General features: G+C 35.6%; 1 long non-coding RNA gene across 2 annotated transcripts; it reads left to right on the forward strand.

The window, feature by feature from the left end:
• Positions 1–287: 287 nt before the first annotated feature.
• Positions 288–3,266, forward strand: LOC126672119 (uncharacterized). Of its 2 annotated transcripts, XR_007639243.2 has the most exons (4): positions 288–524; positions 615–691; positions 1,590–1,675; positions 2,965–3,266. It is a non-coding gene; the product is annotated as an uncharacterized LOC126672119 (long non-coding RNA). The 2 variants fall into 2 exon arrangements; XR_007639242.2 differs by lacking the exon at positions 1,590–1,675 and having other exon boundaries at positions 307–524.
• Positions 3,267–23,810: the final 20,544 nt, after the last annotated feature.

Genomic DNA, 23,810 nt, shown 5'->3' on the forward strand with positions numbered 1-23,810 from the left:
TCTCAAGATAAGAAAATAATATCGATAAAGTTGTTATCAATGGTCAATAAAATGAAAATTTGACGAAAAAGTGAGAAAAAGTGCAAGTTAGCTCAAAATGGAAATTTGAGCGTTTTTGGCCAAAATTGCCAAAATATATTATTGGAAAGTGATATTAAAAGATATGAGACTAATGTTATTTATTTGGGAAATAAATAATACGGAACTTATCGAGAATCGAATGATTAAAAGATTAGTGCACTAAATTGTACGAAAGATAAGCTATAAAGTGAAGAGAAAGGAGGTGACAACTTCAAGGACCTAAGTGGACTTTTTACCCACTTATTATCTTCTTTTATGAATGAATAATCATTCATTCGAAGGTAATTTGCAGCTAAGGAAAGAGCAAACCCGTAACCCCTTTTCTCCCAAATCCTCCAAACTTCAAATCTTCATATCTTTTTCGTTTCTCAACGGAATTGGACGATTTTTGCGGCCACGGAACGAGGAAACGATTATCTACAGATCTATGACATCAATTTGAGGTAATAATATCGAATTTTGGTTGAGGCTTCACAGTTATAATTCGGGGTTTTTAGGTTTAATGGTGCTATTGCTAAATTGATGGTGGTTAGGTAATTATGAGCTTGTTTAAAGGATATTGATGGTGAATTGGAGCATAAACCTTCGGCCAAGAGAAAAAATCATCAAGGTGAGGTTAATATTTGAACTTGTCTAGGTTTTGGTTGATGAATTGAATCATAAGATTGGCTTGTGGTTTGTCATTACATGTTGGTTATAGTTGCTAAAGTCTTGATTGTCATGCTTTAAAGTTGTTTAAAAATTGAAGATATAATGAGTTTAGGGTTCGGCCATGGAATCAAGAAGTAGATGTGAGACTTGAGTATTGATTCATGCCTTGTTCATAAGATAATTAGAGCTGAATATGACTTGTTTTAGATTGATTAATATTGAATGGAAAGTGTAGGAATAGTATGGCCAAATTGAGTAATTCGTGTTCAAATGAATTTGGCGATGTTTAAGTCTTGAATTGTATATAGTTAGGAGGTGTATAGGGGCTGGATTATGTTGTTGTTAGAATGTGGTATCGATAGGTTACCCTTATTACATAATAAGTTACGATTTAGTCGATGTAAACAAATTGACGTTTTGCAGAAAATGTCTTGCAAAACAGCGATATTGCAAAGGCAATATCTCGGGCTGTATAAGTCCAAATCAAGCTCCGTTTGTTGGTACGGAAACTTTGGGATGTTAACTACAATTGTCTAGTTTTAATATTTCTCTAATTCTGCTTCTAAGATGGTCATCTGAGGCAAAACATTTTTGTGTGCAGTCTGAACTGTTATTCTGGACAGCTTGAGGTTTTAACTTCGAAGCTTGTTTTCGACACCTTCGGGTGCATTTCATGGTCCGAGACCTAAACAAAAGTTGTAGGCGACGTTCTAAAATATAAGAATGTCACTTTTTTTTAGAGGTTGGATTATTTTAGATAAGCGTTTTGATAGCCAAAGTGAGCTACAAAACAGCCTTTAAATAGAAAATTGGAGATGAGAATTGTTATTTATTGCGCTATTATCGTAATTGCGTAGATTCGACGAGGCGACTATCGACGGAGTTCAAAGTTCTTGAATCGAGATTAACGCTTTGCTTGATTAGAGTAAATGGATAGCAAGTGGTGAGTACACTTTAAATTACTCGTCAATATTCATAAAGCCACGTATTTTCATACGAAAGGCTTTACGAATATTTTTACGTTTGAATGTATTACATGTATGTTTAAACGTGTACTATGTTATATGTTTTGAAAACGATTATTTTCTGTACTGTGTTATTTTAAGAATAACATAAATAGATGAAAAGAACGTATATGCTTAAAATATTGGGGAAGGGTTAAGCAATATAAATCGTAATCAAATATCGAATAATATACGAGTATCGAACCAAATATGCATGAGAAAAGTATAGTACATTCCTATATGTACTATTATGCATATATTTATAAAGAAACATAGTACGTTCCTATACGTACTTTCAATTATAATAAATACCCATACGTGCGTGTGTTATAGATGTATGTTTGTAGATTGTAATGTGCATGTCATGGTCCATAAAGGATCAAGAAAACCCAACATAAGTCATCGAAATGATAAATACATGATATAAGAAAAGTGTACTCTGATATATTCAATAATAAGAACTGAGATACAAAGTGGAACTCGGTAGAATTATCCCGGGACCCGTATCTCATCCATTCTCGATAATAGTCCTCGGGACTCATATGAAATAAAAAGTATGTACAATACATCGAGAATCAATACGAAATAAGATCGAGGCACAATATGAGCAAACTTTCCTATTAAACGACAATAGGAATTATATGAATCGACAGTTAAGTTCAAAAGACCTGCAGGGTGCAGAGTCCGAATGCAGACACGAAGGTAACTCGGTTGAACTATCTCGGGACCCGTGTCTAAGGAGTAACTCGGTCGAATTATCTCGGGACTCCTATCGATCGTTTGGGATTGAGAAATGGTACAAGTAACTCGGTTAAATTATCTCGGGACTGTACCATATGGTTATGGGTAACTCGGTTGAACTATCTCGGGACCCAACCATAAGGATCAAGTCACAAGAGACTTGCCAATGATTTAGTTCGACTTAGAATCATGATAATATAAACTTAGATTTAAGATTCGGTCGAAAACTAATGCAACAAAACGAGAAAGAAAAATATCAATATCATAATAAGAAATCAATGACGACAAATACTTATAAACTACAAGTTTATGAAATAAACAAAGAGTTATGAAGGAAAGTAAAGAAGATACGCAATATGATGTCAAAAGATTATTTTTGATATATAAAATGGGTTTTCAAATGTTTTAACCCTTTATGTGATATTGCGTGTAATTTGGTGAACTCACTCAGTTTTATACTGACCCCGTTGCTCCTCCCATTTTTCAGGAATAGTATGATATGATTTGGAGAGTCAAGCTTCCGAAGTTTTAAATTCTCGAAAGTCATTTGCACAAGAAGTTAAAGAAGGTTTTCATTCTAGCGGTCCGCAGTAGTCTAGATGTCTTTGTCTATGTATTTATATAGCGCATTTTAACTCTGATATCTTTGTAAAATGGGGTCACATGTATTTTGATATATGAAAATAATTTGATTTGCGAAAAATTTACACAGGATTTTAGGCTTGCTACGGGTTTCGGAGCCACCACTCCCATTCCCTAGCGCCGGTCGCGACTCATAAATTTGGGTCGTGACAACTTCTTCTAGGAAATTGAGTGCATCACTTGATCCGTCAATTTTCTTTGGGCTTAACTTCATATAAGCCAATAACAAATCTCCATCTGTGTTTCTATCTTTGCGTTGGTACTGTCGTTGTATCAACTGCCCCATCATTAACATACAAATTTATGGCCACGTTTTTCATGCAAACAAATTTCAATTTATATTTGCAATTTCAGTCTTATTTCCTTTGCACTACAAATATGGCCATAGTCTTCTTCTTCAAACACATTTTTTTTACAACAACAAATTTTTCTAAAGTAAATTGAGCATTATATAGAGAGTATGTGTTATAGAGCGATAAGTACTGTCCAATGCTTACATGTTTTGGCTGTTTTATCTTGAGGCGACGTGGTTTATTGTCACGACCTGATTTCCACCCGAAACTTGAGTCGAGACCGACGATAGGGAATGGGAATGGTTGTTCCGAAGCCCGCAGCAAGTCTAGGAAAAATAGTAAAAATAATTCGCGTTTTGAGAACATAAAAGGTTTCAATCTCTTCTCACAAGTATTTGAAAACCCTCAAACAAATATGTAATCAGAACTCTACGATTGCATTCCTGGACTCAGGTAGTACGTGTACATATCATATACCTTATGATAACCCTGTCCGAATACAATGCCAATAGTATAAACCAGTTCACACATCAGGTAACCGGTTAATAACATTTGTACAAACACATAGCTTTAAACACAAATCCAATGTCTTTATAAACAACTGGTAAAAGCCCTTTTTGTACAAACATGCATCATTTTCAAGACTGCTGATACTAACAGTAGTTTCATATCAGAGCGAAGCGTATAAACACAATGAACTACTGTAGGATAGATTGAACTACTCTATAGCTCTAGAGTGACCTTATTTAGATACAACTTCCGAAGAAAGAACAAGAAGTCTTGTCACTTTAAAATTCTATTTACCTGTAAAAGGGAAATATCAACGGGGTCAATATTGAGTGAGTTCACATAATGACTTAGGAATATTAATAAAACAGAAATCGCATGTAAAACATACATTATGCTCGGCCTAGAATTGTTCACTTCTGAGCTGTTCTATGTAAGCATCTCGGGTGACAGGGATCTAACTCTTGGAACAAAAGATCTAGTACTATCATCATACATATATCCATTCTCGTGGATCTCAGGTACTCCACCATTCTCTACATGAAAGCCGTTCTGGTACATAGGAGACGCTATTTCTCCATTTGGTACATGATCTGCGTGAAAACCGTTTTGGTATATCAGAGGCGCTTCCTCCTCTCCTGCTGCATCATGCGGCTGAGCTCCGTTTTTCCTAAACATGCTGAAACATAAATAACTTATTGTGAGATTCCATTCTCACAAAACTCAATTTCAATATGCTTATGGCGCATGCATATTCTATCAAAATGAAACACGCATCCTCACCTCAATCATGTACTTCACACAAAACAAACAAGCTATACGCAATCTTAAAGCTATAGTAATAAAGTTTAGGGTTAATTACATATAAAATCACCACCTTTACACGAAATTGCAAAAATAACACGACCTTTAAAACGTGGCAATTCAGGGCAGCACCTTTCATTTCTTTTCAAAAATAACACGGGCACATTTTTAGGGGCATTTTTGCTGACGTGGCGTGACATGTGGCACTCTCATCGGGTGTCCAAGTCAGCAAAATTTTATCAAAAAACGTGCTCATGTTGTTTTTGAAAAGAAATGAAAGGTGATGCCCTGAATTGACACGTTTTAAAGGTCGTGTTATTTTTGAAAATTCGTGTAAACGTGGTGATTTTATATATAATTAACCCTAAATTTAACTAAAATTGTAATGGGTTAATTACATATAAAATCACCACCTTTACACGAAATTGCAAAAATAACACGACATTTATAACGTGGCAATTCAAGTCACCACCTTTCATTTCTTTTCAAAAACAACATGAGCACATTTTTAGTGGCATCTTTGCTGACGTGGCATGACATGTGGCACTCACATTGGGTGTCCAAGTCAGCAAAATTTTATCTAAAAACGTGCCCATGTTATTTTTGAAAATAAATGAAAGGTGATGCCCTGAATTGACACGTTTTAAAGATCGTGTTATTTTTGAAAATTCGTGTAAAGATGGTGATTTTATATGTTATTAACCCAATAATCTTATAGAATAATAAAAAGGATATTAAATAGGAATAATTTGGTTACGGATAAAATAGTAATATTGTTTATTAAAGTAATCTATTTTAGTTATTACTCTGCACAACTATCTTGACATAATATTATAAGTAGTTTATTTTGGTTAGTTTTCTAATTCTAATTGACTCCAATAATTATCTCAATAGTTTTTTAATTAATAATTATATTTTATAAAATAAAAAGAATATTAACGTAAATGTGTCTGTTCCAACCCCCATCCATATTTTTATATATAGTATAAAAGATTAGCTGTCTAGATTTTTTTAATTTTTTTGTACCATTAATAGGAAAAAGTTTACCTTTTTTTTATTGTCGATAACAACTAAAAAGAGAAAAAAAATTAAAAGTTAAACGGATAGGAATTAGGATCCTATTTTTAGAGCACAAAAGACTAGGGTTTTTTGACAATTAATTAAAGTGTTAATCAAAAAAATAACTTGAAATTATTAATAAAATATTCAGAATTTAAATACTGGTTTATTCATGCTCTTATATCTAATTTTTCAGAAATGTATGTTTGATTTGTAAATTATATTTCCCAACCTAGACAAAGTCGAAATTTGAATTTCATAATTAAATTAATATGAAGATTGTGACGCTTGGAAATTATATTTATAATTAATTAACATTGTTAAATAAAATTATAGTATCTATTACAAAATATTTTATTAAACTTTAGTTAAATGTTTAAATAAAAAGATCAATTACATATTACATCATCACATTTATATTCTTTTTTTAATCTAATCATGTTTTTCAAAAGTAATCATATAAAATAATCACTTTTTAAAAAATTCAAATCTATCATCAGTTTTAAATTTACAAATTTGAGCTGACTGGGTAAATATAATGTGACTTTAAAAGTTAATTAAATATTAAATCATCGTTTTTACACTCTTTTTCAATTTTGTCAACGATTTTTAAATTTTTTCATATCTATCACAGACTCTTTCATTCAATTTTTATATGTGGAATCTAACATGTTCTGCCATATCATTTTATATTTGCCTTGTCAGCTCAAATTTTTGTTACATCAAAATAGTGATAGATTTCAAAAATATTTAAAAAATAATGTTTTATCTGACAATTTTTAAAATAGAGTGATTAAATTAAAAATGAATATAAAAATAGTAATTTAATATATAATTTTTTTGAGAGGAAAAACTGAACTTTATCAATCAAACAACTGAATTAACAAGTTCATTGACCGGGAAGGGAACTTCGCCATCAGAAATACAATCTTTTCCTATGAAAATACCCCATTTTGCTAGAGCGTGGGCAACCTGATTGCCTTGTCCTCGAACGTGCTGAAATATGGCCGAACGGGCTTCCAAGACAGCCAAACATTCGTCAACGATAAGCTGAATTGTATCAATAGCACCTAAAGGGTTAAGGCATCCGTTAATGATGTTGGCTCAATCTTCACACACCAAAACTTCCCCATGCAGCTCAGCTCCAATTTGAACTCCAAACTGTAACGCGCGAGCCTCAGCAGAATCCACGTTTTGCATGCATCGTAAGCACACCCCATTTCACAACTATCCCTGAAGAGTCTCTACATATTGCACTAGCAACCGATAAATTGCGCTCACTGGATATCGCTGCATCAATATTGATCTTCAAAGAACCCATTGGAGGAGGATGCAATTGTAACAAAGCTACAGGTCTTAGAGTCTAGAGACACGGTTTGAGTCTGAACCGTTAGGCAAAACAGTGGCCATAAACTTGAACATGGCATCAGGTTGGGATCTTTTGTTGCCGAAGACCAAGTTATTACTATCACCCCATATTGTCTATAAACACATAATGAAATCCTGCAACCTCCCATCTTTCAGTGTTCAGAACATGTGACTTAACCTCTCTGACATATTCCTACAGTCAAAACCATCAACACGAATATTCAAAGGTGAAAGAAGCCAAAGACCCTGGACAAAACTGTAGTCTTTCAACGAATGCAGCTGGGTTTCATCTTCGACCTCGCATCTCGGACAAAGCTTGGAAATTGCATGCACCTTATGTGAAAGCTTCTCATTGTAGGGTAACGATTCATGGAGGATTCTCCATAAAAATGGCAAATATTTGGTTGAACTGAGCATCTCCATATTTTGACCATGACCTGTTGACAGTAGGAGAAGAAGAAGAGGCTTGGGATCTTCTATTTATCTTGCAAGCTTGATAGTACCCTGACTTTACGGAATAGAAGCCATTTCTGTTATGCAACCAAAGCAGCTTATCCGGTGGAAGCTTCCTACTCACTGGGATCTTCACAATGTTCAGCACATCTTCAGAAGTAAAACAACCATTTAACCTATTCCTACCCCATTCTCCTTGATTATTAAGGAAATAGCTCATCTTACAACCATCAGGGACATTCTCATAGTTGATCAGTCTCAAATAACTGGAAGCAGTAATCCAGTTGTCTGAAAGAAAATCAACCGATTTACCATTCCCAACCTGCCATGCTAACCCAGAATCTAACATGCTTTTACCATCCATTAGACACTGCCAAATATAACTCGATCCTCGGCAGGGGCCTGCTTTTTCAAACTTACACCTCGGGTAGTATTTCGCCTTTAGAACTCTAGCGCACAGAGATAAAGGATTTTGAATGAGTTTCCAACCTTGTTTTACAAGCATGGCAAGATTGAAAGCCCTAAGATTGCGAAAGGCTAAAACCCCCCTCCTTCTTTGGTTTGCATATGGACTGCCAACTAACCCATGGAATTTTGAATTGATCATCCGTTCCGCTCCACCAAAATCTGGAAATAATTCTACTCATCTCATTGCAGAAAGAGACCGGAAGAGCAAAACAACTCATTATATAAGTTGGAATGGATTGGGTGATTGACTTGATTAAGACTTCCCGGCCAGCTTTAGATAAAAACCTTTCTTTCCACCCGAGAACTCTTTTGTGAAGCCTATCTATGAGAAAAGCAAAAATCGGCTTCTTTGCACGTCCAATCAACGTGGGCATACCGAGGTATTTCTGAAACCGCTCAACCACCCAAAAGCCCAACAGACCTTGTAGCTCATATTTAATTTCTTTGAGGGACCTTGGCACTAAAGAATAATTCAGATTTTTCCGAATTGACAATCTGACCCGACGCAAGCTCATAGGAACTGATAAATCTCCTTCAAAACATGTGCTTCCCTCAAATTAGCTTTGATGAATAACACACTATCATCCATAAAAAGAAGATGATTAATATGAGGGCCACCTCTACAAACTCTACCACCCGAGATATTTCCTTCACTCATACTCCGTCTGATAAGAGCCGAAAATCCTTTAGAACATAGCAGAAAAAGATATGGGGAGAGAGGATCGCCTTGCCGCAATCCTCTCTAGGGATGAATGAGACCAAAGGGAGTGATTAATCAGGAAAGTAAAAGAGAGACGAGATACAAACCATGACTAGCTTGATAAAATGTGCAGGAAAGCCCATCTTCTTCATAATGAACTCGATAAAACTCTATGCGACTCTGTCATATGCCTTACTCATATCCAGCTTGAGCGCAACTGATCCCATTTTTCCTTGTGATTGCTTAGCCATAGATTGGAACATCTCAAAAGCGACCATGACGCTGTCATTTATTAGTCTACCCGGCACAAACGCGCTTTGGGCTTCATCGATAACATCCGCTAGAACGCCTTTTAGTATGTTCGCAATGACCTTCGCCATAATCTTATAGATAACATTGCACAGACTGATAGGGCGTAAATCTTTCAATGTCCCAGGAGCAGCGACTTTCAAAATCAGAGTGAGGAAAGTATGATTTACCCGGCTAGTCATAGCACTCGTAGATAGAAAATCTAAAACACATTTAATCACATCCCGAACAACCACATGCCAATAAGAGTTGTAAAAAAGAAAAAATATACAGTCAGGACCTGGTGCCTTCAGCGATCCCATTTCCTTAAGTGCAGCTGTAATCTCATCTTCTTTGAATGGTCTTTGGAAATCAGCAATTTGATCCATAGTAAGTACTGAATCAATACAACTAATAACCCTATCCTGCTGAGTGGGATTATAGGTGGTAAAGAGTTGCTTGTAATACTTCTGAATAATTGAATGAATCTCTACTCTGTATCTCCATTTCCCAACATCATCACGCATCCGTTGGATGAAATTATTTTTCTTGCGATTGGACGCCTTTGAATGGAAGAATTTGTTGTTGCGATCGCCCTCCTTCAGCCAATCCGCCCGAGACCGCTACTTCCATATTATTTCCTTCTTCATAAGAGAAGCATCTAGCTCAGCTGCTACCAACCCCGACTGTTTATTGCTGCCATTAGTAACGAACATATTTTGGATCAGTTGCAGCTCTGCAAGTTTTGCCTTCACCTGTTTATTGATGTTTCCAATTTTTGAGTGAGCCCAAGATGACAGATTGGCCGCATACTCTTTCATTCTGTGCATAAAATCAATATAGCTATTGTTGCCGTTCCAAGCAGTAAACACAGCTTCGTCAAATTCTTCATGGGTCATCCAAACTTGTTCGAAACGAAAGATTCGTGCCGCTTTACCACCAACCTGATGATCAGTAGGTTTGGTTGTATTAAGCACAATAGGGCAATGGTCGGATTTATATCGTGTTAAATGCTCCACTCGCCACCCCGGATAAGCTTCCTTCCATCACAGATTAGCCATGAACCTGTCGAGTCTAATCTGAATAAGGTTCTCATTACTTCTTCTAGTTGACCAAGTGAATATACTCCCTGAAAGCCTAAAGTTCTCGAGACCACAGAAGTCACATGCATCCTTGAAACTGTCGAGGTCCTTTTGATCACTACTTCTACCTCTAACTTTTTCATCTTGAAACATATGGAGATTTAAATCTCCAAACAGAAGTTGGGCACCATTATTACTATCATGAGGAATCTTGATAAGCTCACATGTCCGAGCCTTATTGTGAGTCTCCGGACAGCCATAGATACCCACACCTTTCCACACAACGTTAAAAGCACTATCATTAACTACAAACTCTATAAGGTTTTTAGAGGATTTGTCAACCTGCACATCAATGGACTTCCTCCAAAAGAGTGCTAAACCTCATCTTCTACCATCCGAGTCCACGACAAAGAAATTAAAAGCATCAAAACTTCTACTAATACTAATAAATTCCCTGAGAACTAATTTCATTTCCACCAAAAAGAAAATGTCGGGGGAATTATTTTTAACAAATAATTTAAGTGCCTTAATTGTCCAAGGATTCCCCAATCCTTAGAGGTTCCAATTGAAGAGTTTCATTGCGTCCGGCGAGACTCGGCGAGACTGTGCAACAGTCTCCGCCGATATCTCAATATTTTCAAATGATCCGTTAACCCATCTCTGACTTTCTTCGAGAAACGATCGAACGAATCCTCACTAGAAATCATACTATGAACTCTTTTAGAACACTTTTTCTTAGTCGTACCTTCCATAACACCTGAAGCAACCCTAACACCTTTGCTTCGGGTCCATGATCCTTCTTTCCTTCCTTTTTAACAGTTTTGACTTGCCCGGTCTTTAATACATGCTCAAGATGTCGCCTATTAGTTTCACGGGTTTGCACGTGCTGAATATCGACATCCATCAACTCCTCAACCTTCTCACAACACACCTCGACCAAACCAGGTTGATTAGTAATCTCACCTCCCCCATGCAGACGTTCAACCCTAGCCTATTGTAACCTAACGTTTTCCAGCTCATCCCTCTCCTTATGAGTATTTCCATCGAGATTTGAAGCCTTTGTAGTTGCAGACAAGTTACCGCCACTATTAGAAGGAGAGCCTGTAGCGTTTTGCCCATCTAGTCCCACATGTGCTTTTCTAGAATATGGTTTATTTCCCATAAGGGTACTCTTTCGAGGATTAGCACGTAGACGAGGACCATACGGCCCATCTGAGACCTCAGTCTTTTCTGGTTTTTCCTCACATTCAGCTACTAGATGATCAAGCATCCCACACCAACAATAAAAATTCTGGAGATGTTCGTATTTGAACGGAATCCAGCATTGTTCACCAATCGGGTTAATGACTTTCATACCTCTAATTATGGGGATTGATACATCGATCTTTACACGAACTCTGCCATACCGGTTACACTCACCACTCTCACCATCCACCTTAAGGACTCTACCAATCTTCGACCCAATTTTACCTAGCACCGCCTTGCCTCTGCAATTCATAGGTAAGTAATAAATACGTACCCAGACTGGGCAGTTACATAATATCATATTATTTTGTTGCATGTTTTCTGTCATAGGTTCAATGAGAATCAGCTGTTTATTGAAATTCCACGGAGCTTCGCGTAGAATTCTATTCTTATCGTTCTTAGAAAAAAATCGAAGATAAATAAATCATCCCCGATATCCCTTAGGTTAAAACCTCTCGCCAATCTCCAAGCATTCGTTAACGCATTCTTCAAATGTATTAGGTTATAAGGTTTTGGTGTTAACAGTTTACCAACTAAGCTCAGCTTAACTTTTTCATCTGTTGAATCATCGATGACATCCTCCAATATTATTTAATATATAATTATATAATTAAATAAAATATTTATTTAAGGTTAATTTAATAATTTAAATAAAATAATTATATAATTAATTTTTTATTTAAGGTTAATTTAATATATAATTAACCTTAAATAAAATACGTACAACCCATGTTCAAAAAGTACAGTTTATTTCGAATTTATGTATTCCCTCCATGTGAATCAGTCACATATTAATTAATTTATCTTTCGATCCTAAATTTGTACTAATTTACTCATGCGATCCCTTCTCACATCTCAATTTTTGAATGTTTTAACTATTGAAATAGTGAGTGAGGCAGAAGGAAGCTGATGAGGCGTAAAAATATTATTGGACTAACACTTCATCAAAGTCAAAAGATGAAAGCTCAAATTGGTTAAACTGAAAATAGGAGGATCAGGTTGATGAAAAGATACAAAACATTCAATATATATGATAATTCTAAGTGTTTATTTTATTGAGTTAATTACAATTAAATCACGAACTTCAACTTATTTTATAATTATAATATGAATTTTAAAATTTGGCAACGTCAATGACTAATTTTTATTTTTTTTGGCAAATTGGAATACTGACCAATCATATAATAAGACATGGCTATATATATTACGCCAGTGATTTTTTAATTCGGTGTTCTGATTTGCAAAAACTGGTAACTCATATTGTTAAATTTTAAAATTCTTGTAATTACAAATCACTTTAAGTTTGTGATTTTATTTGCAATTATCCTATTTTATTTTTTTATATATAATAATAAGATTAAATTTATATTTATAAAATTTTAAATTTTAATTTTAAATTTTAAATTTTAAATTTTTTGATTTTTGATATATATTATAATATTTGAAAATATTAATTTATTTTCATCATTTTTTATTTTAATTTTTTTCTCACTTTATTTGAAAAGATAAAAAAGTTATTTTTTAATTATATAAAATAAATTACTTTAAATATAAAAATTCACTAATTATATATGAAGTAGAGAGTTAATTTTTTTATATAACAAAAAAATATATTATAAAAAGTTTTTTAAAATTATAATGTCAAATAGGTTAAATTGAAAGATGATGGGTTAGATGAGTGAAAACGTACAAGATCAATGATCGAATATTCTATAATTATATTATATGCCAGCTTAAAAAAATTATAAAAATAATATGCGGATAAAAAGAGGTAAACAATTATAAACATAATAATTTTAAGGCTTAATGGCAAAAAAAATCCAAACCTTTACGACTTTTTGCAATTATATCCAAACCTTATAATTTTTGCAATAATATCCAAATTGTATTATTTTGTTGCAATAATATCCAAATTGCATTTTTTATGTGATTTTTTTTTTAGTTTTTTTGCCATTTTTGGGACATTCACTATATTATTATACATCAAAACATAATAATAGCCTAATATTTTAATTGAAAACAACAAGTTTAGCCATCAATTTGACTATTATTGCTACAAAAAATGCAATTTGGATATTATTTCAACAAAAAAAATGTATTTTGGATATTATTGCAATAAAAAAATGCAATTTGGATATTATTGCAAAAATTAAAAGATTTAGATATAATTGCAATAAGTCGTAAAAATTTGGATTTTTTTTACCATTAGGCCTAATTCTAAAATTTCAATAAGAAAAATTTATAAATTGAGATACGGTGGTGAAGCCACATGGAGGCATTTTCCCCCTTTATCTTTTTTAAATATTATTTTTTTTATGAATAAATTCTTACATAAAGTCAATTTTAATTTTTATAAATTATATAGAAAATATTATATATTCTCTCTTAATTATAATATATTTTAAATTTTATATATTATTCAAAAATAATATATATTTTTTTCTCTTTTAATTTTAATTTATGACTATTTTTATTGAGATGTTAAATAGATTAAACTGAAAAATAAAAATTTATTAGATAAAGAATTATAAATTCAGCGGTTAAAATATGTAATAAACCTATTTATTTGATCAAGCTCACACTTGATAAGTTATTTTATAAAAAAATATTCTTTATGTCTAATTCTCCACATCTTTCCTTATTATAAAATATTTTTATTGTTATAATAATAGAGAGAGAGAGAGAGAGAGAGAGAGAGAGAGAGAGAGAGAGAGAGAGAGAGAGAGAGAGAGAGAGAGAGAGAGAGAGAGAGAGAGAGAGAGAGAGAGAGAGAGAGAGAGAGAGAGAGAGAGAGAGAGAGAGAGAGAGAGAGAGAGAGAGCAGTTGCTATATGCACTGCGTCATCTCAACAAACATGCCAATACTACTTTGTTCGCATTACTCATTTTAAAAAGATATAACAACTAAGTTGCCATTAGTTCACATTATCTTTTTTTTGTTTAATTTTATAAGGTGTACTGAACAGATTCTAACTATAAAACGGCACATTTAAACCTTTCACATTCAAATTAATACTCACTCGAGTAGCTAGGTCTCTTATAGGAGGAAACATTTTGACCCCAAATTTTAAACAGCTGCATATATTGGTACGGTTCGAACCCGCGACCTCATTTAAATCAGGAGAGCGCCTTACCATCTCAATTGCGCCTCGGGATTCACCTTATCATTTTTTTTGATGAATAATCAGTATATTAAAAGCCACAAGAAGTAACGAGAAACCTAGACCTTAAGCTTTCGCACAAGAAGTGACATACTAGATGCACACTAGAGGCTACGACTTAAGGAAGGCAACATCAAGAGTCTGGAAATAGATACAAAAAGGATTCCTATAGAAATCCAAACTAGAATAAGCAAAGCTCCTATTACTACTCGAATACAGCCAAACTGCCTTATAGAAGCAGTTGTAAATCAACGAATCTATATCCGTGCCTTTGTTCTGAAAAATTCTCCCATTCCTACTCTTCCAAATCTCCCAAATAATAATCATCCAGAGAACCTTCCATAATTTCCTATAGGGACCTCTCGGAATTATTTCCTGCCAATGAATCATAAATTCCACTAATGTAGATGGAACAACCCAACACACATCCAACCTTTGGAGAACACTAGACCAAATTCTTCTCGCATATTGACAATGAATAAAAATATGCTCTTGCGATTCCACTACTCCGCAAATAGAACATAAAGAATTATCCACTGAAATTATAGATCTAATAGCCAAAAAATGAAGAGATGGAACTCTATTATGAAAAACGAGCCAAATAAAAAACTTAACTCTTGTAGGAGCTATTGAATCCCATATTTTCTTAAACGGAACATTGCCATTGATCACCTCTGGACTAAACTGAAAAACGTCCCCATTTCTAGATGACGATGAAACGTTGGCAGCAGCATCAAAGGAGTTAACAGCAGCAGAAAGACGAAGGTTGACAGCAGCAGAATGCTGGGGATTGACAGCAGCAGCGGGTCGAAGATTGACAGCAGCATAACGATGGAGGTTGACAGCAGTTGAACGTTGAAGATTGACAGCAGCCGATCGTTGAAGGTTGACAGCAGCAGAAGGTAGAAAGTTAACAGCAGCAGGGGGTCGTTGTAATTGAAAAGTAGCAGCATTTACTTCAACAGTTCGGTTATATACAGTAGCGTCATCAAAATCATTTGCAGCAACAGGAGTGTGCTGAACCGGAGCTGCTGAATTCCTCAAGATGGACAGCAGATTATTGCGCGTAACAACAGAAGTAGAGGGTCTGTGAACAGTAGTAGCTGTTCTGCTAGCAACCGAGTGAACATGAATGCTAGAATTAGCTCTTATTCTGCAAAAAGTAGCTGGAGAATATATTCCCGACGTAGCATTCCAAATAACCTCATCTTTTCGGCCCAGATCATAAACAATAGCGTTAAACAAAAGCATTAAGTCATCAAGTAAAAGAAGTTCGTTTCCCCTTAAATGACGTCTCCACCTCCAACTATCGTTTCGAATATCTTTAATGGTTGCTCTTTTTTGATTAGAAAGATTATGAAGCCGAGTAAAAAGTGAGTGAGCAGTGCCGTTTCCCATCCAGTTGTCGTTCCAAAAAGAAATGGAATCTCCGTCACCAATTTTATATGTCAAGTTATCAATGAAATTCTGCCAAATTACTACATCGCTGCAACAAGTCTTTCTGATACCTCGCCATATAAAAGAGAATTTATTGACATCGCCATTTGAGAGTGAATTCCAATCCATAATCAAGGAGCAATTAGAAATGACATTAGACCAAGTTGAATTGCTGTTATTCATCCTTAATTTCCATACCCATTTAAAAATCATGCTTTGATTTCGAATGTGAAGGTTAAACAAACCCAAACCTCCATTGCTAAAGTCTTGACATATAGTCTTCCACGAGACCTTACTAAGCACGCGAGAGTTCACATTCCCTTTCCACAAAAACCTCAACATATATGACTCTAATTGATTCCTCATAAGACCGGGCATACTGAACATGGACATATAATAAACTAGGATGCTAAAAAGAACCGATTTGATGAGGACTAACCTTCCAATCGGAGACAGCAGGGAACCTTTCCAGAGAGCTAGGAGAGATTTAAAACGTTCGACAACATGATTCCAATTACCCATAGATAGTTTCCTGTTCGATAGAGGAAGACCCAAATATTGAATTGGAAAAGAATCTGTCTTGCAGCCCACAATCATTGCTGCGGATAACAGTTCATCTTCGCCAATATTAATTCCCATGATGGAACTTTTATGGAAATTAATATGCAACCCTGAAATTAATTCAAAGCAGCGAAGGATACGTATGAGATTCTTTAGCTGATCTAAATCATAAGGGATGTATAAGATTGTGTCATCTGCAAATTGCAACAGAGATATAGGATCATGATCTGCTGAGAACCGGTAACCACTCGTGAACCCTAACTCTTCTGATTTGTCCAGAATACGCTTCAAACCTTCTACTGCAATGACAAACAAATATGGAGAAATAGGATCTCCCTGTCGAACAACTCTCTGCAAGACAATGGGGGCAATAGGGCTGCCATTAACAAGAACAGAGGTGGTAGCCGTGGATAAGCAACAAGATATCCACGCAATCCATTTCTCTGGAAAATTCATACTCCGTATAACAGAGAATAGATAACTCCAATCTATACAGTCAAATGCTTTTTGAAAATCCAGTTTCAGCACACATAACTTCTCCTTCTTCCTAGTGGCAACATGAATAAGTTCATTCGCTATCATCGAACAATCAAGAATGCTTCTACCTTTTAAAAAAGCGTGCTGACTATCCGAAATCACATCAGATAAGATAGGCGCTAGTCTCCTGCTAAGAGCTTTTGAAAGCATCTTATAAAACCCATTTATCAAACTGATAGGACGATAATCCTTGATGTTAGTAGATCCCGCTACCTTAGGAACCAGAACTAAAAAAGATGAATTAATACCTTGTGGTAAAGTACCAAACCTGTGGAATTTGCCAAAGAAATCAACAACAACATTCTTTATTATAGGCCAAGCTCTTTGATAAAAGTAGAAGTTAAAGCCATCCGGGCCTGGAGACTTATCCACCCCACATGAAGAGATAGCGCTAAGAATTTCAGCCTCGTACTTGATAAGAGACTCACCCTGCAACGCCGATATCTGATTGAAAGCCAGACCCGAAATATCAAAATTTATCCTACCTTCACAACGAAATAGAGACTTATAAAAATCTCTAATATGCTGCCTAATATCTTCTGGTTCTGAATAAGTAGTTCCATCCACAATCAGAGAGGAAATGTGATTATTCCTATAGTGAGCTGAAGCCATGCTATGGAAGAATTTGGTGTTCTTGTCGCCTTCACAATTCCATCGAACCCGAGATTTTTGCCTCCATAGAGACTCCACATACTTTTCAGCGCGCCATAACTCAGTTTTAAGTCTTAAATAATCGGCCATATCAATTTCAGACATAGGAGACGAATCTGCAGCAACGTCCTTTGCCAAAATCATACCGTAGAGCTCCTGTATTTTTTTTATTCTGATCCTGAAAAACCTCTGCATTCCAAGTCTTTATTTGCTGCCGAAGAAGTTTCACCCTCTCCACAAGATTCGGCGAACTATGACATATGTAGTTCCACTTTTCAGTAACAAAAGGCTTGAACCCTTCATGATCCCACCAAGAGTTTATTGAACGGAAAGGTTTTGGACCCCAATTAAAGACATTCGCAGATCGAAAGCAAATAGGAACATGGTCTGACTGGCCGGGAGGCAAAGCCGATAGAAACATATTTGGCCAAATAACTCCTGCGGCGGCTGAAATTAAGCATCTGTCGATTCGAGATCGAGAAAATGAATTGTGCCAAGTGAATAATCTGCCATGTAGAGGCAAATCTAGCATCTCAGAGTTGTTAATAAAGTCTCGAAGTGCCAACATAGAGGGAGTGAAGCCCGTTCCATTAATCCTCTCTTCTGGAATAAGAGTTTCATTAAAGTCCCCACTGATGATAATAGTACCTGTGAAACTCAGCAACCCACTCAAAGTATGCCAAAACAATGATCTCTCAGACGCCGTATTGCTAGCATAGATGAGGATATGACGACAACAAACATTGGAATGAACGAAATCAATAGAAATCCACCTAACACCCTTTGAAATAGAAACGATTTTCAGCAAAGAAGAATTCCAAACGAGGATTAAACCGCCCGAAGCACCAACAGAAGGAATCCATGCATAACCATAATCCAAATTAGGCCATAGTTTCCTAATAAGAAAATCATCTACAGACTCTTTTTTTGATTCAATCAAACCGAGAAAAGATAAATTATGTGTAGAGACCAAATTACGAATGAACTGTTGCTTTCTATTATTCAATAATCCACCTCTACAATTCCAAGAGACAAAAGAAAGAGGCAATGACATTAAAGAAGATAACAACCTCGATGCAGTGAGCTGCTGATCACTCGCAATTGTTCTGCAACCTCTTCTTTAAAACCTCCAGAATAGCTATTTTATCCTCCATCTTAAGCAATCCCAATTCGTGACCCACCTTCCATGTGTTAACAACTTCCAAATCCAGAGCTGAAATAGTCGGGGTAGAGTTAGAATTTCCTGCTGTACCATTAAACAAAGCCAATTCGCTGTTTGCTGCTACTTCTGTTGTTCCATTATTGAAAGAATTTCTGCTGTGGAGATTTGAAGCTGTTGCTGCATTATTAAAGACAACGCTGCTTGAGTTATATATTACCCCACTGATTGGGTTTGCCACTGCTACTCCATTCGATAAAATACTGCTGCTGGAAACAACTTTTTCACTGCTATCAACGGTATCCTTGAAGGGTTCCTGCACTAGAACAGTTGGATCTGTTGCTGAGATTGTAATCGCCTGTGAACTTATTGGGGACACCATTTCACTACTCCTTGTGCTTGCTGCATTAACATCAACTGAGTTTAGTTCAACCACAACACCAAGCTCAGTTGAACGGAGGAGCTCTTCCGAAGCTCGTCCTGTGCTAACGTTTGTATGCAAAGCTCCCATAATATTTGTATGAACCAAATCTTCAGCAGTCCATAAGCTTTTGTCAAAGACGATTGGGAGAGTCGACTCAACAACGTAAACTTTGACAGATTTATCACCCACATTCACCTCTACCGAGTGGTTGATCGAATGACAGATACAAGAAATAAGAACTTGCCCTGAGTCCAGACGGCTTCTTGTACTAGCCGAGGGATGAACCAAAATAGATTCACCAAAACCATTACCGAATTCCTTAAACGTATCTTCAGACCAAAGAGATATAGGAAGTCCCGAAATCGTAATCCAAGCAAAGCGGTTGAAAGATTGTGGAAAATCTTCCACCCAGGAGAATGATTGGAAGAATTCCAATAACTGCATATAAGTTTCAGCCATAAACTTCTCTGCTAGAGTCAGCGATGAAAAGGTTATGAGAACTGCGTTTCCTCCCATAAACGACAAGTTCTCAGTAACAATATTCTGATAATTCAAATAACTCTTCACCTTCAAAATCGTTGAGATATTAGAAACCCTTGCTATTATCAATCGATTAACCCAATCCTTATCTTCTGCCACAAGATCATTAGGAATGGATAACCTAATATCTGTCATATTAACCCTCACTGAAATACTGTCAATAATCGCTATGTCGCTCGATACGTTACCCTTACTGCTTGAAATTGCCTCTTTATATGATCGATGGTCTCTGAATGAAGGGGAGGTAATTGTTCTAGCAGTAGTATGAAGCTGAGTTGAGTCTGGTGCCAAATTCCGTTTCACAGGGAACTTGGAGAGGAAGGCACGTAACCGAAATCTGCCAATTGAGATCATGTTCAATCTGTCGATAATCCAGGATATTGCCTTGCTTGATTCTGGACGAAAGAAACTGAAACTCACATTCTTTTTCGTGAGCTTTGTTGCTAAAGACACTCTTCCAATCGCACCATAACGTGCAAAAACTTTCTCCAGGTCATAGTATCTCAAATTCTTCGGAAAGTTCTCAAAATAAATTACCTCCGGTTTGTTCGAATGAACCACCACATCATTGTTAACGTTTCTCACATTGGAGTTTGTTGTCAGCCTTACCGAACTGGTTGCAGGAACCGGGAATCCATGGAGGTTAGGGTTAGGGTTTTGGTGAGGTTTAGGGGGAGCTGTTATTTAATAGTTTATTCGTCTTTATAATTTTAAATTTAAAATCGCCATTAGAACCCGGAAAAAAGTTACTCCCTCCATTTTTTTTAGTTGTCCATTTAGAAAAAATTGCATATACCAAGACAATGCTCATTTTGTCTTAAATTACAAAGAAAAATACTAATATAACCCCACTAGTTAATAAATGCTTTCTAAAATAAAATATAGAGTCATTTATTAGGCAGTAGATTTGGAAAATAAAGATTAAAATCATCTTAAATCTCTAAATGGACAACTATTGATGGAAAAATGCATTAGTCTAAAGTGACAACTAAAAAAATGGAGGGAGTACTAAGTTATTTAAAAAGTCAACTTCATCTTTTCATAGATTTTTAACTCCTAATTTATTCGATACTAATATAAGTTGAATAATAAATTATTGAATAAGTTAATACAATTGGTTTTTATTTTTAATAACAAAGTATTACATTGCTCAATATTTTAATTTCCACATTAATGTTTAACATGTGAGGTGAGTTTGGTTTGCATAATTTGCTAATTTTATTTACCATTATTGAATATACAAACCATATTCATGCATCTTGGTAAGTGATCATGCCTTGCATATCATTTGAACTTTACATTTTCCTCTTTATGCATTAACTGAATTCATATGTAAATAACCACGAAAGCGCCATGCTGTGTATGACTAATTTTATACTGAAAAGTACTCTAAAACTACTTAATTAACCTATATTCTTGATAGTTATTAGAGAGTTAGTAAAACCTAGTCTTACAAAAATTGATTTGTAATTCTCGTGTCTACATACCTCAATTGAAAAGGATTCATTGGGGTCTCACCCGTAAGCAAGTCTTTTTCCATAAACATGCATCAAAAGATGTAAAACGAGAATCACAAATAACATATAATTTAAAGAGGGAGCGCATGCTTGTCAATTTACAGTCTTGAAGAATTGGATGCTACACCTAAGTCTGAAAAATGATTAGAAATGAGTGTTACACCCGATATTGGGAGAGTTTAAAAGGTCGTATTCATAACCCATTAAAGGTGTTCGTGAATGTCCAGAACATATGTGTCGATTTAAAGAATATGCGTGTGAGCGGAAGTGGGGGTTTCAGAGCTCCCGTTCGTCCAATCTTATGGCAGGACTCTATAATGGACATGTTTTGAAATAATGTGGAGTTGCCACCTAATTCAGCTAGAAAATATCTTTTACATCGACAACCTTACTCGCTTATAGGTAAGATTACCGTGTGCCGACCAAAGATTGGGTTCGTGGACCTATCTGACTCATGCGCTTGGCTTATTAACCTCTACGTTTTACCTACTGGATGTATCGTTATCATCTTGACATTCAACTGCAGTTCACAAGATATGGTGCTGAAGGAAAAACACTTATGAAAGCATTAAACATGTTTCACGCGCATATGACTCGATATGGACTAATCAAGTAGCAGTTACCCGAAACATACATCTAAACCTGGCGGTTTCTAATAGATAACAAGTATTGTCTGGTATGGATTGATTACATGCACAAAGCCTAAACCGGGTGTATATGTTTGATTGATTTTATTAAGTCATCTTGAAAATCCTATACAACCTCTAACTATATTTTATATGCAATCCTAAGATGTATTGGTGATTGGCTGGAATTGATTTGATTGCTAAAGTATCGTGGTTAGTCCTTTAACCTGTTAGTATTTGGATTTTCATGCTTCTGGAAAGAAGTACACATTATAGGTATGCTCATCTGCAGTTGGATAAACATAAAAGGTGGGAGATACTTTTGAACCTCGTTAACTTTGAGTGACTGGCACTTGCCGCGTTTTAATCGTCTATGTGGTCAAAATTTGTTCTCGGGAAAAGCACGGAAGTTGTCCGTCTCATCAATTCAATCCCATAGCTCCAAAACAGGGTCGATTCTGAGTTTGGATAAACCTAGAATATGGTCCGGAAGTCGCTAGATTTGCCGATTTTGGGCTCATGGGCCCAATTTTAATTATGGGTTACACTTTTTGTCTTCAAGGCCCGGATTACATTGGGACTGGACCATTAAAAACAGTAAATTAAAGTACATCAAAAACCCTAAATCTGGGCTCAAACAAGGCGTAATTGCAAACTCAAACGAGCCTGAAAACTTAAACACAAGATTGGATCGAAGTCTGGAGGATTTAGAAGCGGTTATGGGAAGCGGGGAAGGGGCGAACTCAGTGTTGGTTGCAGTGTCGGCGACGCCAGTTCTTCATGGCGGCGGCACCAGTCCACACTGGTGGCAGTGCCGGTTCGGGTAGAGGTAGCTGTTTGGTCGTTTTTCCGTTCGTTTTTCACGCCAAAACACTCAAAAGACATTAAACGCATAAAGAAAGATACAAAAACATTCAGGAATCGATCTAAGATGAATAAATAAGCATTAAACACCATAAATCATGCTTTTCTAAGGCAATTTTAATGAAAAGACGACAGGCACGTCAGAACACGAAAAAGAGATAATTTGATTCTAAAATGCTCCATAAGTGTGTAGAATTTAACAGATTCAAATTTAACATAATAAAAAGATTAGGATAGACCTAAAACATGCTCCTAATCCAATTTCATACATCAAAATAACAATTATAGCCAAAAATCCAAATCGGCCTAAACATACAATCTAAATATGCAATTTTGAAAGACATGATAAAGACATGCATAGGGTCCTTAGAAATACCATTCTGAGTCCTTGGCTCATTGACAGGCGAAGTGGATGTGGAATCCATCTTTGAATAGTTCTTATTAGCTTTGTACTTGATTGAATAAAGCGTTTAACTTGTTATCTAGATGGGAATTGAGTACGATTTGGTGTGTAGGTGTGTTTGAGGTGTTCGGCCTAGCTCCTTTTATACTAGGGTTTGTGTGCTTTTCTAGTGATTAATTTTGCTGACCTTTGGCTAGGCTGTCTAAGGGTGGTATTTATAGGTGTGAGGTAGACATAGGGCTATCTAGAGTTCAACCTATGATAGGATTCTGAAAGATAGAGTTGCAAAAAGGTGAAAGTGTGTGAAGTGATAGATTTAATAGTGTTTGGATTAGGAAAACCCACTTTTTTATAAATTAAATTCAGATTATTTCTTTGAGGTTAGGCAAAGTGTGCCTAAAAGCTATTTTTGGTGTTTGAAAGTGCGTAAAAGTTACCTAGGGGTTCTATAGGTTAGGGAATGGTCAATTTCAGCCTGTCAAACTTGCAAATTGACCCATAAACTTATAAGACATTGTAATTAGTCCGATTTCTGGACTTAGACT

This window comes from Mercurialis annua, linkage group LG3, assembly GCF_937616625.2.
Source record: "Mercurialis annua linkage group LG3, ddMerAnnu1.2, whole genome shotgun sequence".
Taxonomy (NCBI): domain Eukaryota; kingdom Viridiplantae; phylum Streptophyta; class Magnoliopsida; order Malpighiales; family Euphorbiaceae; genus Mercurialis; species Mercurialis annua.